General features: G+C 43.2%; 1 protein-coding gene across 1 annotated transcript in view; it reads right to left on the reverse strand.

The window, feature by feature from the left end:
* Window positions 1-16,442, reverse strand: part of NSD2 (nuclear receptor binding SET domain protein 2) — an 881,013-nt gene that overhangs the window by 774,697 nt on the left and 89,874 nt on the right. The window lies entirely within an intron of this gene.

Below are 16,442 nucleotides of genomic sequence, written 5' to 3' on the forward strand. Positions count from 1 at the left end.
GGGGAAGTGGCTGGGCCACTGGGGCTGAGCCTTGGACAATTATTATTTTTCTTTTTTTGCTTTTACCATCTCCTATATGGCTGTTTGCTTTGATATGTCTTTATTTGTGCATCTGCCTCACAGTATACTTGACATGCAGCCTTATTTGTCATCGGAGTGGGGTAACTCAATAAAATTGGTTATCAAAAAAAAATACTTCGTTCAGTATGGAGGAGAAAGGAAATTATATGCCACTTTGTGAATAGCACTGAATGATGCGTAGCATCTGTCTAGTACAGTGAGCTAGATGTTAAATAAGGAACAGTTAATTACCTGTAACTCCAGTTCTTTCGTAGGGATATTTCCATGATAAGTCATAAGCACTGGAATAGTCCCGCCCACGTGCGGGGACCCCGGAGCACTTCTGTTAGATATATCTTCTTAAGTGGATATTATTCACCTTTCTTCAGGAAGGCCTGCAAAGACAGGGAGAGAGAGAGACACAATAATGCAGCCTGAATACATACACTACACCGGCCCGCATCTTCATCCTGAAGCGAAAAAAGGGTGCCAGTACACTATATTTGTATAATGTTGTAGTGTCTAACACACAGAAGACTCCCTTCACAAAACTCCTTTGTTCACGATAGAGATGAAAGAGATAGAACAGAATAGCCGCAGACTGCCAGTATAGGTCTGGAAAATAGATTATGTTCCTTTAGGAATCTAGTGGCCACCAGTATCCCATCATGCACAGCTAGTGGCAGTTACTTCAGTACTTTTTTAGGGCAATGTGAAGTGAATGCATGCCTCATGTCTGGATACCTCAGGCTATTCCACTGGGTAGGCAGGAGAGTTGCTTATGACTTATCATATAGAAATACCCCTACAAGAGAACTAGAGTTACAGGTAAGAAACTGTTCCTTCTCTCATAGGGGATTTACATGTATAGTCAAAAGCACTTTAATAGATTAGAAAGCCCATCCTAAAGAAAGCTGTGGAGGAGACAGAGAAAAAATGATAAAATAACTTTAAGCAAATAAGTTATTAAGGGAAGCCTGCCCTACTTGAGCATCTGCCTTGGAATTAGAGTCCAGACAGCAGTGTTTAGAGAAAGTATGAATTGATTTTCAGGTTGCTGCTTTGCATATCTCTGGAATGAGTATGTTGCTGAGCAACCCCGCAATAGCTACCTTTAATCTGGTAGAATGAGCTTTAGGTTTAGCAGCTAGAGATTTGTTAGCTTTTTGGTAACAAACAAGGATGCAGCAAACAATCCATCAGGAGTTGGACTGCTTAGAGACCGCTAGAGGTGTACAGATAAAGCCATAATTTATAATAATTGATCAGATCTCCGTAGATCTTTAGTTTTATCCAAACAGAATTTAAGAACCTGTCTAACATTAAGTTGAAGTTTTACCCTGCCGCCCTCCACAAAGGGGGAACTTCCCCCTGTACAATGACGTAGTTGCCGCCGAGGGCAGCTAGATGGTGGGATTGGAGGGGCAGTATGTTGGCTTTGAGTGTTGAGATGTGGCAGCTACTAACAAATCCAAGCTGCTCAGGCTTCCCTGCTGGGTCGCCGTGCCAAGTTCACGCCACCCAGAGTTCGCCTCTGTGACCCCAGGAACAATTGGGTAGGCGGTTGTGATGAAGCAGCAATGGAGCCTGTGCTTGAGCCTGAGATGTTGCTCTCCCATTCTGCTGGCAATGGCGTTGCAGGGGAGTGTACTCGGACCTGCGTATGAAATGATATGCGGGGGATCGGAGCACCGGCTACTTATACTTGAAAATAGGGTATCCACTGATCCCTTCAAAGAACCAACAATTTGCTGTAGTGCAGAGATCAGAGTGTCACATGCATTTAAGGCTGAAATAATCTTCCTTTCAAAGTCTTTGAAAGAAGCCAAAAGGCTGTCAACAGGGGTGTCCTTCCTCGTAACTTTAGAATAGACCGCTGTAGGTGTAGATGGGGCATGCACACACTCTGGGATAATCTGCTCGATTTTTTGACACCAGGTCACCCCTGTGTGAAAATTTTGCATCTGGTTCCCATCACATTCCTTTTAACGCACCCCAAGTCTCCTCCTACTGCTATAACCTAAAAATACAAAATAAAAATTCTTAATCGTTCACGCTTCTATCCCTCCACTATTATTTTCAATCAAAATAACAGACTAACATGTCCACTTCTCAAATTTCATAGTTCACCATACTAATTCACCACTAATTCTTTATGGGTTCCAGAGTAGCGTGCTACTTGCCGAAAAAAGCACTTCAAAACCTCATCAGGGGTAGCAAGCACTATATAAATGCAAACCGTTATTCCCTCTTCTATCCCTCTGCTACCCTTCGCAATCCAAATAACTGACTAATATCCACCACTCAAATTACTTTAATATTTCTCTATACTAATTCAACACTAATCCTTCATGGGTTCTGGAGTAGCGTGCTACTCGCCGAAAAGCACTTTGACGGCTCGTATGGGGTAGTAAGCGCTATATAAATGCAATTACAATACAATACATCCAGGGAATGAAGGTATCTCTCCGGTGGAGTAGATGGATGTTGGAAAAAAGAAGGCAAAGAGATCTTCTGGTGACATGGAAGCCTGAATCCAACTTAGGGAGGAATTTCGGATGAGTCCTCATGACTATTTTGGATGCATGAAATATTGTGTATGGCTCTAGACAGCAAAGTGCCTGGTTTTCACTCACCCTCCAGACAGATGTTATACCACAAGGAAAGTTGTCTTCCAGGACAGATGCTGAAGAGATGCCTTTCGCATGGGTTCAAAAGGTTCCTGCATAAGGAGAGAACCTATTAAGCTCCCAAGGAGGGGGGAAGGACGTCTAATGGGAGGAAAGACCTTCTTCAAACCCTCCAGTAAATTTCTGATGACAGTAATACTGAAAAAGGAAGTCTGTGAAGGGCATTTCCTGTGGGCAGTTGGTGCTGCCAAGTAAACCTTAATGGAAGAAAATTGAAGGCCAGATTGCACCAAATGGGGCAAATATGGAAGGAAGACATCTTCCTGGCAAGAAGTAGGATCCTCATTCTTTGAAGAACGCCAAATACAGAATCTCTTTCATTTATGAGCATAAGTTGAACGCGTAGAAAGCTGCTTTGCTTCCTTGAGGATGTCCATGCAGTCCTGAGGTAAGTTCAAGAGTCCATACTGTACTATCCGAGGACCCATGCTGCCAAATTCAAAGAGGAGACCGCTTGATGAGGACTGCCAGAATTAGGGGAACTGGAGGAAAGGCGTAGAGAACTCTGCCTGACCAGTTGATCCATAGGGCATTTCCCAGAGTTCCCGGTTGGAAGTAACTGGATGCGAAGCTTTGGCATTTGCTGTTTTCTGCAGTGGTGAACAAATCGACCTGAGGAGTACCCCATCTTCTGAAGATATTGTGTAACACATCGTCGTTTAAGATCCACTCGTGGTTTTCCTGGACCAGCCTGCTGAGAGAATTGGCCTGAGCCCTCTGAATACCTGCGAGGTGAGCTGCTGTAATCGTAAGGTTTCTGGCCAGCAGTCGGAGCTTCCCGAGAAAATGGTCTGGATTGCGAGCCTCCCTACTTGTTGAGGTAGTACATTGTTTTTGTATTGTCCGTCTGAACAAGCAGGGAGTCGGAGTGAAGTGATGACTGAAAGCCTTTTAAGACCAGATAACTTGCCCATAGATCTAGCAGATTGATATGGTACGTGGATTTTCTGCATAACCATTTGCTTTGAATTTGGCCTGTGTGGGCTCATCCTTGGAGAGAGGAATCCGTGACTATGGTCTAAACAAGTATCTCCTTGTGAAACGGGATTCCTCGAATGAGATTGATGGGATAGCACCTCCATTTGATAGATCGGAGAGCAAGTTGAGAATCGAATTTGGTTTTCACAATCTCCTGTTTGGTGGTCCCATTAGTCTTCTGGGAATTCCTGTAGGGGCCTCATGGGGAGACGTGCATTCGGTGTAAGGAATATGCAGGAGGCCATCAAGCCCAGGAGTGGAGACCTTCCTCACGGTTGGCTGAGATATGGCCATAAGAGCCTGAGCCTTCTGAAGGATCGATAAGCATCTCTCCTCCAAAGTTGAAAGTATCGATGGAGGCTCCCAAATAATGCACTTGGATTGAGGTTAAATGTGCATGGTTGACATAAAGGCCCAACAGGAGGAGAAGATCGGAGGTCCAATTGAAGATAACTTGAGCCTCCTGAGACGTGGCTGCTTTAATTAGCCAATCATCTAGATAGGAATAGACTAACACTTTGCATTTACTTAGATGGGCAGCGGCTACCGCCATGCACTTTGAGACAGCCCTGGGTACGGACTTCAGGCCTAATGGAAGTACATGGTACTGATAGTGGATGTGCCCCACTGAGAACCTCAAGAATGTGCAAAGCTTTCTGATGATGAGTATGTAAAAGTATGCGTCTTGGATTTTGATGGCCCATAGGCAATCCCCTTGGTGTAACGGACCGTAAATTTTGAGCAATGCCAGCATCCAGAACCTTTCTCTTCGTATCCACGTTTTGGCCGTCCTTAGGTCGAGAATGGGCCTGAGCTCATTTTTGTCTTTCTTCTTGACAAAAAAGAATCTGGAGTATAGCCCTGTGCCTTATTGTATATGAGCTACAGGTTCCACCGCCTGTTTCTGTAAGAGAGGTTGGCCTCCGACTGTAAATGGTGCAGCTCGAACATGGATTGTTTCGGAGGTATCGACGGTGGAGGGCGGATGAATCTGAGAGAATATCCATTGAGAAAAATATTCAGCACCTAATTGTCTTGCATGATTTTTTGCCACTCTGCCAGATAATGTTGGATGCTCCACTCTGCCGGAGCGGGTAACGGAAGAGGGGGAAAGAAAGGACTCAAGGTTTTGACCCAGCTGGTAATTTGCCTCCTAAAGCAGGTTGCTGTCCTGATCTTCCTCTGGCCTGCTGTTTCTGACAAGGCGGATAGGAGCATAGGTACTGTTGCTGTGTACCTGACTGGCGGCCTGGATACCACCGAGGGGATTGAACCCTCTGTGTAGGATAACCGCATTGAAAAGGTCTAAAAGATTTACGCTATTCCTTCAGTCTTTCTAAGACAACAGCTTTTAGCGTCTCCATTTCTGGACGCATGAGTGCCAAAAAGAATTGTCCCTGAAAACGGGAGATTCAGGATGCGCTGCTGTGATTCAGGTTTAAGAGAAGTCCGGCACAGCCATGTGGCAATCCTCGTGTGCAGCAAGAAGAGATGTGCCTGCTGCTGCGCTTATGACCTGATCCGAGACCATAACACCTTCTGTAAAGATCTCAATAAAGTCCTCGTTTGTCTCCTGGGAGGTAGTCCACAAACTGTTGCAGCAATTCCCACAATGCCCAGTCATATGTGCCTAGCAAGGCTGTGGAACTAGCTGCTCTCATGATAGTCACTGCTGTGTTGTAAACCTTCCTCCCAAAAGAGTATTTTCACAGCTCTCTTTGTCCGGTGGCACTGTAGAGGCTGGAGCTGTCGCATGTTGCTTTTATGCCGCCACCACAATGACAGAATCCAGAGCTGCAAAGAAGGGTCCTGCTCTGGAGGATGGTATTTCTTTTGCAACCTGGCTGGAAAAGACTTGACTGAAGAAGGTGTCAGAAAAAGTTCGATAGCTGGCGCCGAGACCACCCAACAAGAGGTAACAAGGGGCATGAAGCCTGTTTTTGCTGTAGAGTCGCAAATATTACAGAAGTAGTCGGTGTCGGAGTGGACACTAGAATATTTAGCCTGGAAGCACCTCGCACCAGAACCTCTTGAAAGGTCGGTATGTCATCCACTGGTGAAATACGTGGAGGAAGGTAGTCCGAGAGTGTTGGAGTGCATCTCATTGTGCTGGAAAAGGAGGTGTCCCTGGTATGTCTCGAATGAGACCTTCCTTTGTGAAGCCAACAATGTGAGTGAGTAGACGAGAATCTTTGTCTGTGAGACCGATGTAGTGTGCGAGACCTAGATCTAGGTCTTTGTGGTGAGGAAGAGGCAGTAATGTTGGCTGCGTGGACACCGATAACGTAGTCTGCCGTGGGCTTCATGACAGAAAAAAGGTAAGGAAAGGTCAAATGCGTTGAATAAAGTAGCTTTGGTAAATTCAGAAGTTAATTTTGGAGAGAAAAAAAAAAAAATTGGCTGAGCTCAAGGCTCCAGGGTCCTGTTAGCAGGAGCGGGAAAAAAGAACTAAAGTAACTTCCATGAGCTGTGCATGATGGGATACTGGTTGTCTCTGGATTCTTTAAGGCACAGCGTCTATTTTTAAGACATAATGGCAGCCTATGAGGCATTTCTGTCCTCTCTCTCATCTCTATCATGAAAAAAGGAATTTTGTGAAGGGGATTCTTCTGTGTGACACCCTTTTTTTACTTCAGGATGAAGATGTGAGCAGTGTAGCCTATGTATTCAGGCTGCATGATTGTGTGCGTCTCTCTCAAGTGCATTTGCAGGCCTTCCTGAAGAAAGGCCAAAAATAACCCACATAAGAAGATATATCTAAAAGACATCCTCCGGTGTACCCGCACGTGGGTGGGACTATTTCAGTGTTTATGACCATACATGGAAATCCCCTACGATAGAATGCAAATGTTCAACAATCTGAGCGTGTGATGGTCGAAACAATGCTGTTTGTGATATTGGACATCGGGCGGTGAAAATATAAATATAAATATATATATATATATATATATATATATATATATATATATTCACTGAAAAAACCATAGGTTTCACACATGTTATAGTTAGCGGAAATTTTACTGATAAAAAACCAATGAAATTGCCCCGTTATAGTTAGTGCTGGCAACTATAACTCACGCGACCGCAATCCTCTGCTGATGCTAATACTGTATTTAGACACTTATTTGCCCATGTCTTCTTCCATACATTTTTAGCTATACATATATTACAAATATTTTTTTTTCATAAAGACACATATGTCATCAGCAGAAGATTGCGGTCGCGTGAGTTATAGTTGCCAGCACTAACTATAACGGGGCAATTTCATTGGTTTTTTATCAGTAAAATTTCCGCTAACTATAACATGTGTGAAACCTATGGTTTTTTCAGTGAATTTGCAAGGTTTTTTAAATGCTAATTCCTAACTATAACGTGTGTGAAACCTATGGTTTTTTCAGTGAATTTGTACGGTTTTTTAAATGCTAAGTGACTTTACGCCATTCGTGGCGTGCGCGCCCACTTAACGCAGTTCGTTCCGTGCGCGCACGGTGCGCTTCGCGCACCGTGCGCGCACAGTGAGCACGCGGTGCGCTTCGCGCACCGCGCACCCACTTTACGCAGTTAGTGCCGTGCCCACGTTACGCTAGATGGGCCATGTACGCACGATGCGCTTCGCGCACCGTGCGCACATGGAGGACATATTATGCGCTTCCTTGTGATAGGTAATCTGTTGAAATTTTTTGGGAAAATTTTCTGTGCTCTGATAAGCCATGCACAAATGGTGGCCTTCGGCCACCATTTGCACAAGGGGTGGAGAAAGTGTGGATAGTGTTTTTTTTATTTTTATTTTTTTACCGTACGCTTACGGTAAGCGTACGGTAAGCGTACCCCGCGAAATTGCCGAAAAAAAAATAATGCCGTTTTTGCTCTTGGGGGATGTTTGGGGACTCCCTCAACATGACTATGTGAGAGGGAGTTGTCAAAACATCCCCGTAACATGTTTTTGGCCATCATGTTTGATACATAACACTCAGTGCGGTAGACAAAATGGCGGACGCCGCTTCCTGGTTTCTGCCGATTCGAATGTTTACTAAGATCTAAGAGCCAATCAGAATCGCGCTCGCGCACGCCACCGTACGCTTACCGTAAGCGTACGGTAAGCGTACCGTAAGCGGGCTCAGATATATATATTGATTTAAAGGCTATTTTCTCAGAATCTACTGAACAGATTTACACCAAACCTACAAAAGGCACTTCCTTGACCTAGGGACTACCTCTCTGCCAAATTTCTAGTAATTCTGTTCAGCCGTTCGGGCTGTAGCTCGTTCTAAAGGTCCTATGGAAAAATGCATGGGAAAAACGCGTTTTGGGACCCCCCTTTTATCTCAGCCCCCGCTTGACGAATCCCCCCGAGACTTTCAGGGTAGGAGCGGAGCGTAGCGCCCCACCTATTTTGAGAAATTCGCGAGGATTCGTCGACCGGCGCCAAAGTTATTCAAAATAGAATGTTGAGGTTTTCCTATGGAAACGTGGTCCTAACTATAACTACCTACTGGCGACCGCCAGTAGGTAATATATGTAATATATGTAATATATGTAATATATGTAATATATGTAATATATGTAATATATATATATATATATATATATATATATATATATATATTTTTTTTTTCCCCCTACAGCCCGTTGTACGATAATCCACGAAGGACCAGGCACAGGCACCATTAGATCTTTATTCAGCCTGAAGAATCCGCCATTACACATTTCGGTCACCCAGGTGCCATCATGAATGCCACCATATACTGTCCACGTGTTAATTACAACAACAAAAGCCTGCGACCTTTAGTCTTTTCACTCTCACATTTTCAATCTCAAAAGAACAACATTACTTTCCTGTGTCCATAGCAATGATTGTAAATAATGGAATTTGTACTTGGAATGGATAAGAGTAAAACATTGTAACAGAAATAAAAATTAGAAAAACTTCAGAAATAAATTTAAATTTGCCAATCTCATTCAATGCTGCATTATTAAACAAGAATTCATTATTCATTAAATATGGTCACAAATCTAGGTTTGGCTACACCCTAATCACCATGTGTGAAAATAAAGTTTCTAAAAAAAGTTTCATTCATCATGCATTACAAATGTCAATATGTTGAGCCCCTGCTGCAGCGGCTGTTCCCGCTGTGCATAATCCACAAGTATCATCAATCCCAAATATCTTGGTTCACTTTCGGGAGTCTCGCTTTCTCAGTATTATGCTGGCTTTTCATGCTATGTCCCTGTACGTGCCTGTTGGTTCTGCTCATAGGTTGCTTTTAGTTTAGTGGCGCTTCTCCCAACCCTCGAAAAAGTCTGACTACTAATCTCACGATCAGCTGTGTAAAGTGCCTCGGAATCTTATTCTGTGAATTTAATGCACTGTCTGGCATGCTCATCAATTGTTGATATGCCCCATTTTTGACTACACTATAAGCGGACGCAAGACCAGTTTCGCTTCACCACCCTCCTGTAGGTCTACCCCTCAGTATTGGCTTCCCCCTAGCAGGCAATGGCCTCCTAACTCCCACATCACTCACGACTATGGCGCCCCGCCACAACAATGTCACAGAAAGACACAGCCCCAAATCATATTGAACAAAATTTCTGCAACATCTCTCCAAACATGCTGCAAAAAACTACAAGCACAAAATCCACAAAGACCTCCCTGAGACACTAATAACAGACCTCTACAGTCCAACATGTGGATGCCTTAAAATAGACCATATTCTTCGCCAAGAAACTCATCAAATGGAGAGACCTTACTACAGCACCTCTATGTCAACAACACAACCAACTTCCCTTATGGATCCACACTCACTATGTCCCCCTCCCAGAATTTTAGTGGAGAACTGTCCATAACCATTTACAGAAACATCCTAATCCAAGCCTCTGAACAGAACCGATCCATTTTAAGTGCAAATTGCCTGTTCTCTGCTTCCATCACCACCACCCCTCCTCCTCCTCCTCCTCCCTCCCCCTGAGAACTCAACCACACACCTTCCTCTCCTAGTAAACCTTTCTGCTCCCAAGCCCCCGTGTACTGTCTCCACCTCCACTACTTCCTCGCCCATCCCTAGACGCTCTGAAGTTATAAAACTGCAAGAACTACTATCCCCTACAGCACAGGCCACTTCTCCTGCACCGAATTGTCTTAGTCCTCTAACCACAGCAGGCTGAATACTACCTTGGCCCCCACCCAAGCCTATGACGACCTCCAGTCAACACCACTCCCTGCCACAGACCCTACCGCCTCCCAACTGACCCCCATGTTAGCCAGTCTAGAATTCAGAATCAACACTATACTGGATCATATCGCTTCACTATGCAAGGACACAAAGATTCGCTCCAACCCGCCTCCTCTTCAAACATCCATGGCAAACACAGATCTGGCCGTAAGCATGCACTTCGACCCCCCAACCCCCATCCTATAGCAAACTACCCACTACACCCATTACCACCTCAACCCTGCACGCGCCACGACTGAAATGTCGCAGCAGGAAGCCAAAATACAGAGCAATACATTTGACAATGCTCCTAGTCATCCTTGCTATCGCAAGATCCGGGGGCACTAGTTGGATCCCTGCCCAACTAACTACCATCCATCCCAATCAGTCTGGTCCAAGATCATTACCTACACTAGGATACATGCTATTAAACTGTCGGTCAGCAGTCAAGCATGCTATGGAAATAGCTGAAACCATGCTACAACACAAAATTCGAATCTGCTTTCTGACTGAAACCTGGCTGAATGACCACTCATCCCCGATAATCGATCAACTCATCCCATCAGGCTTCTCAATTATTTGTTGCACCCATAAGGATCATATTGGTGCTGGATTAGCCATCATGCATAAAAACTATCTTTGCCGAACTCCCTTCCACACATCCAAAGATCCTACCCTTTAATATCCCTGTGTTCATCTCTCCTCCAAAGGCCCCAACTCCATCAAATTTCATGTCATCTATCACCAAGCAGGTGATGAACCTAAATTCTTTGAAGATTTAACAGATCTAATAACTCAAAATTCCCTACAGGACAGCACAGACATTATGCTAGGAGACCTAAACCGGCACTTGAATAATGCAGAAGATCCAATAGTAGAAGCCTTTTACACCCTCCTTGAAGCGAATCTCACCCAACACTGCAATATGTAAACTCACAGTAAAGTCTCTAACCTTGACGAAATCATTTCTAACCATAATACCATATCCCTCCACTCCATTCTACTCTCCGATCGGACTGACCAACGTCTAATTCTTTTCAATCTCAATGTCAACCAACCTAAGGCCGACTCCCAAATTATCCGCCCAAGCACTAGGTGATAAACACACTTAGAACCCCCCAGGCAGAGTTAGAAGCACTAATCAGTTCCTAAATTCTACCTCCACCCCACCTTACCTCCGCTGATGACCTCACCTCCCATTACAACACAAAATTGTCTGAATTTGACAGTCGACACTCTGAAACTCATTAAATCAAGAAGTATCCTGTTCAGACCCTGGTTTAACAAAGACCTTAACGAAGGGAGACAACAACTTAGACTGGCTGAAAGAACCTGGAGACAACAACCCTCGCTGACGCATCTCTTGATCCACCAAGCGGAGCGCCTTAAATACAAAAAAACGCATCTTCAGAGGAAAATCATAATGTTTTCAGGCCCGACTTCACCATTCTAAAAACAGACCTAAAGACCTCTTCAAGATCAAACAGCACACCATCTAATTCCTGAAACATACAATTACTGACTACTAAGTGCTGTGAAGAGTTTGCCACTTTCTTCGCTGAAAATATAACAAACATCAAACTCACTGGACTCGCCTACCTCCTCACCTCAAACCAAAGATACCCCCCTCTAACAAAGAGGGTCTACCCATTGTCTCACTTCCAACTAACGGTGGTCCAAAACCACCACCCACACCTGTTGCAACTGAATGACGATGCAGTCTGCACTGAATTCAACACTATCCCAAAAGAAGTCCTCAAAATACTTGCTTGCATCAAGCGGACATCGCACCTCACTGACCCTCTCCCTGCCATGCTTGGCAACAATCTCAGACATCTCTCCTGCATGGACTAAAAGCATTAATTCCTCCTTATCCAGCAGCTCCATACAGGCCTTCCTCAAACTCGTCCAAGTCACCCCCTCATCAAAAAGCCAGACATGGACCAGAATGACCTTACCAACTTCAGACCTATAACCAACCTCCCTCTCCTAGCTAAAACAACTGAAAAATGTATGCTCTTACATCACATTGCAAATTACTACCTACGTGACACCTTCCAATCTGGATATAGGAAAGGCTGCAGTACAGAGACTGCAATACTGAACATCACTGATTACCTACACAGATCTCTTGATGATGACCAGGCCTGCCTCCTATTCCTCTGGGACCTCTCAGCAGCCTTTGAAACCATAAACTGACATTCTCCTAAACACCCTTTCACAGCAGGCAGGCATCAATGGTACGGTCCTTCAGTAGTTTGCTTCCTTCCTGAACCAACGCTCTCAGCTAATCAAACTAAACAACTCCACCTCAACAGCAACGCCATTCCTACAAGGAGTTCCTAAAGGGTCAATCCTATCTCCGGCCTTATTCCACCTCTATATGGAACCCCGTGCAATGATCCTGATCCTTTACGAAGAGAACACCCAACTCTTCATCAAAATCTCATCAGCTAAAGATACCTAAAACCTAAACAGCACTCTCTCCATGGTACTATTCTGGCTGACCAACAACCACCAAAAGCTCAACCCCAACAAAACCGAACTCCTCTTCATCCAACTAAAAGAAAATTACTATCCTGTCCATATCTGTCTGGACAACATCACTGCTATAAACTGCAAACTATCAGTCTCTAACTCTTTTAAAACTTTAGGGATTACACTCAACAAAAACCTGAACATTAAAGAACATATCAATGCCTCAGCTAAAAGTGCCCGTTACTCACAGAAGCACCTTAAAAAAAAAAAAATAATCAATGCCTTCATTCCCCTCAAAGACCTAAAGACTGTGGTGCAATCCTTAGTCCTCGCAAAGCTGGACTACAGTAACGCAACAATCACTGGCTCCCCAAAAACACACCTCACCCCTTTAAAAGCTACACTCAACGCATCGGCTAGACTACTCTCTGGGGAGAGTCGCTTTGTTCACATCACTCAAGAAACTCAACTGGCTACCAATAGAGACAAGATGTATATTTAAAACTGCCTGCATAACCCACAAAGCTCTCTACACTGAAAAAACAAACTATCTCGCTAACAACTTATCAAAAGCTGGCCAGAAGAGGCCTCTTCGAAGCTCTAACACTACAGCATAATAGAGACGCTATAACCTGCCCAAATTTAAGAAATAAAAATCACTCACCCGTTCCTTCTCCTGAAATGCTCCTAGAATCTGGAACTGTCTACCACAGGATTTGTGTGACAATCAATTATTCCTTCACTTCAGAAACAAACGTTACACCAATTCTCACCAAATACCTAAACCTAACCCGCTAAATCAATCAACTCGCTTGATGCACCTCCCCCACACACACCAAAAAACCTGAACTTCACTACCTCGGAAAATAACAGTACCTCAACCCCTCCTATTGCTATAACACACTACCCTAACTACCTTCGTACCATATGGTCTATATATCCTGCAGTCTATTGTATTCTTCTTTTATATATTGTTACTATGTATTTCTACTTACTCAACATGTAACCCCTGTAAATGCTGATGTGCTACTCTGTAAAACGCTCTAACACCTTTGGGTCAAGTTTGCGCTATACAAAACCCTAAATAAATACTATGGAAAACCAACCTACCTCATCAACAAACTACTAAAAGTGGGCCGATCACTCTTCTCTAGATTCCAAGCAATCTCAAGACAATTACTTTTTGCACCCTCTCCTTCTCAGGGAATGCTTCTAGTATTTGGAACTCCCTTCCAAAAGAACTACGTGACAACCATTCTTCATATACTTCAGGAAAAACCTTAAAATTATCTCTTCGCAACACATACCTAAACCCTCCCTCCCAAATCAGTTATCCATGCCCAACTACATATTCCGACCTCGGAACTAACTGGTTCATCCTGACCTACAATTCCAAAGCCCATGCTTCAGTCTCCTGCAACTACCTCAGAACGGCACAGACATTCATCTCCTGTATTTCCATTGTATAGTTTGCCCTCGTTTCATATTATTACTGTATGCTTCCTATTTGTATTATATCTTGTTTTATATTGCGTATTGCTGTATGCTTCCTTAATGTACTATATTTCCTGTATGTACCCTAATGCTTAATATCCCCTCTAATCGCTGTATATACAGCCCTTGTAAAGCGCTCTGATGCCCTCGGGCCTAGATTGCGGTATATAAAACAAAAAAAATAAACGCATAAAATAAATGAATAAATAATTAGAACTTAACCACAGCATGGCGATATAATTTTTTTCCACCTTGTTTTTGAAACCCATTCATAAATTTATAACTTGTAATCACTCTCCCTGCCATTAATCAAGCATAATGAAACCCATATTGGCATTATACTGTGTTACAGACCTTCTTAAACGGTCAGAATACACCAACCTGGTTTACAGGATCAATCCAATTGATTCTATGACACTCTACATATTACCATGTGATAACTTCCATATGAACAAAGCGCAAAATTCACAAACAGTAATTCTTTAAAAAGAACCTGAATCAAATATTACAATACTATAACATCTGTTGTCTCTCACGCTCGCATATTAGGCTGCCATGGGCAAAGTCCTGCTAAAACTAAATCCTGCATGATTCTTGGGTTTAAATAATATAACTAAATTACTTGAGCTGACATGAGCCGACATGCGCCTTATGTTACTTAATCAAATACTCAATGTTTCGGTCACTGAGACACTTAATACTGTTCTCTCATTCAATTAGTGTATCTCGCTATTTCATTATCCATTGTTGCATTGGACGTGGACAGCATGAAAATAAAGCCCAATTAGGGAGGTTACTTAGTCAGCTATATTATAAAAATGAATATAATTCCTCTGACATGTAGCCCATTCGGAAATTTTAAATCATGGTTGACAATGTATCTGCACTCCAACTGAACTCAATGATCACTCCCGGTTGCCACCCCCTCACAGACCTTGGCACTCCATCAATCACATAATAAGTTAGGTGCCCAGGGTCATTGTAGTGGAAATCATGGATATGCCTGGCAACTGGATACACCCAGCCCTTATTTTTAACTGCTCTCAAATGTTGTAAAATGGTACTGCCTATGTATAGCAAACCACACTTGCAGGACAAAACATATACTGCATATTCTGTCTTACAGTTCAAGGATACCTTGATCTTGCAAGGTGTTGGACTGAGTGGTGTAATATATTCACTCCATAGACACAGGCTTTACACCTTTGACATCTACGGAAGACACTGGCCTGCTGCAACCACATTCCCTGCCTGACCGCCTCCGGACTACTATGGAACCAATGTGTCCCCCATGGAGAATGGATGCTCTTCTGTGTGTTATCTGTAGTAATTTGGGAATAGTACATCCCAAGACGGAGTCCCCTTTAATAGGGTGTCAATGCATCACACACACACAAATACACACACACCCTTTCACTGTGAAATTCTTGTGATGAGTTGAGGAAAGAGTAGTGTTTTAACCTCCTTCTTGGTTCTGTCATACAACAATATATTCATAAAGCACAAAAGTCAGGAGAGGGGTAGAATTTCTTCCTTCAGAAATGGAGATGGCAGAAGGGGGATTATAATTAATTACACAAAAAAAGTCCCTTAACAGGGTTACACCATTTTCCATTGAAAGAAATGGACAGTGAAGTTTAAAACCAGGTACTTGTTTAGATGGTGAATTAAAAGCTAGCATTGCTTTTGCAGGATTTCAAGACCTTGTTTTGTCGGAACACGTTAATCACCCTACGAGCAAGTACTAGGTATCCATGTTTCCCCATTTTTAAAGACTGTCTCCCACTCAAAAGTGGGTTACTTTATAGGCTGAGAAATAAACTTGAGAACTCGACACACAAAGTTGGGTTGCCTCTAGCGCACCTTGGATTTAGTCAGTTAAAACAACAAAGAGAAAGATAAAATCCCACCAAGAGGTCATTATCCTAGATCTCCTGATCAGTAAATGTCAGCAGACACTGAAAATGTGCTCAATCTCATGTTAAGAGGAAGGTTAGTCACGGGTGAACAAGATGGGCAGTATTTACTTCAAATACTGTCAAACAAAGGAGGAAGATACAAAGCAGAAGAGCCAAGATAATCCATCATCCTTTCTCTAGTGTTCGAGATGCACAGATAATGGAGTACCCAAGGATTATCATGGTACAACATCCAATACTGTAGGGAGAAAGTCCTATCCTTGTGAGATTGCATATTAAGCGGAGGATTGTACTATTGTGGTCAAACATTTTCTGTCAAAACCTTGTAGCTACAATGAACTCAAAAACTAATCTTGCTATCAATAGCAATGAATCGGGACCTATTGGACTATACCTCAAACTTAAAAAGTTGGCAAAGAGTCTACCAGAAGTTTAGCCTATTCCAGAGTGCTCAGTGGATGATCAGTGGTGTTAGCTGGGCACACTCATCTGTAGTGATCTAATTTCCTTAGAAGATTTTAATAGATCTAAGGAATTCCCAGAAGTCATGTTTTGGGATTAGGTTATTTCACATGTGGATGTACAAGTAGGTCCAACAGAGAAAAGTGTTG

The sequence above is a fragment of the Triturus cristatus genome, chromosome 2_2 (genome assembly GCF_964204655.1).
Source record: "Triturus cristatus chromosome 2_2, aTriCri1.1, whole genome shotgun sequence".
NCBI lineage: Eukaryota > Metazoa > Chordata > Amphibia > Caudata > Salamandridae > Triturus > Triturus cristatus.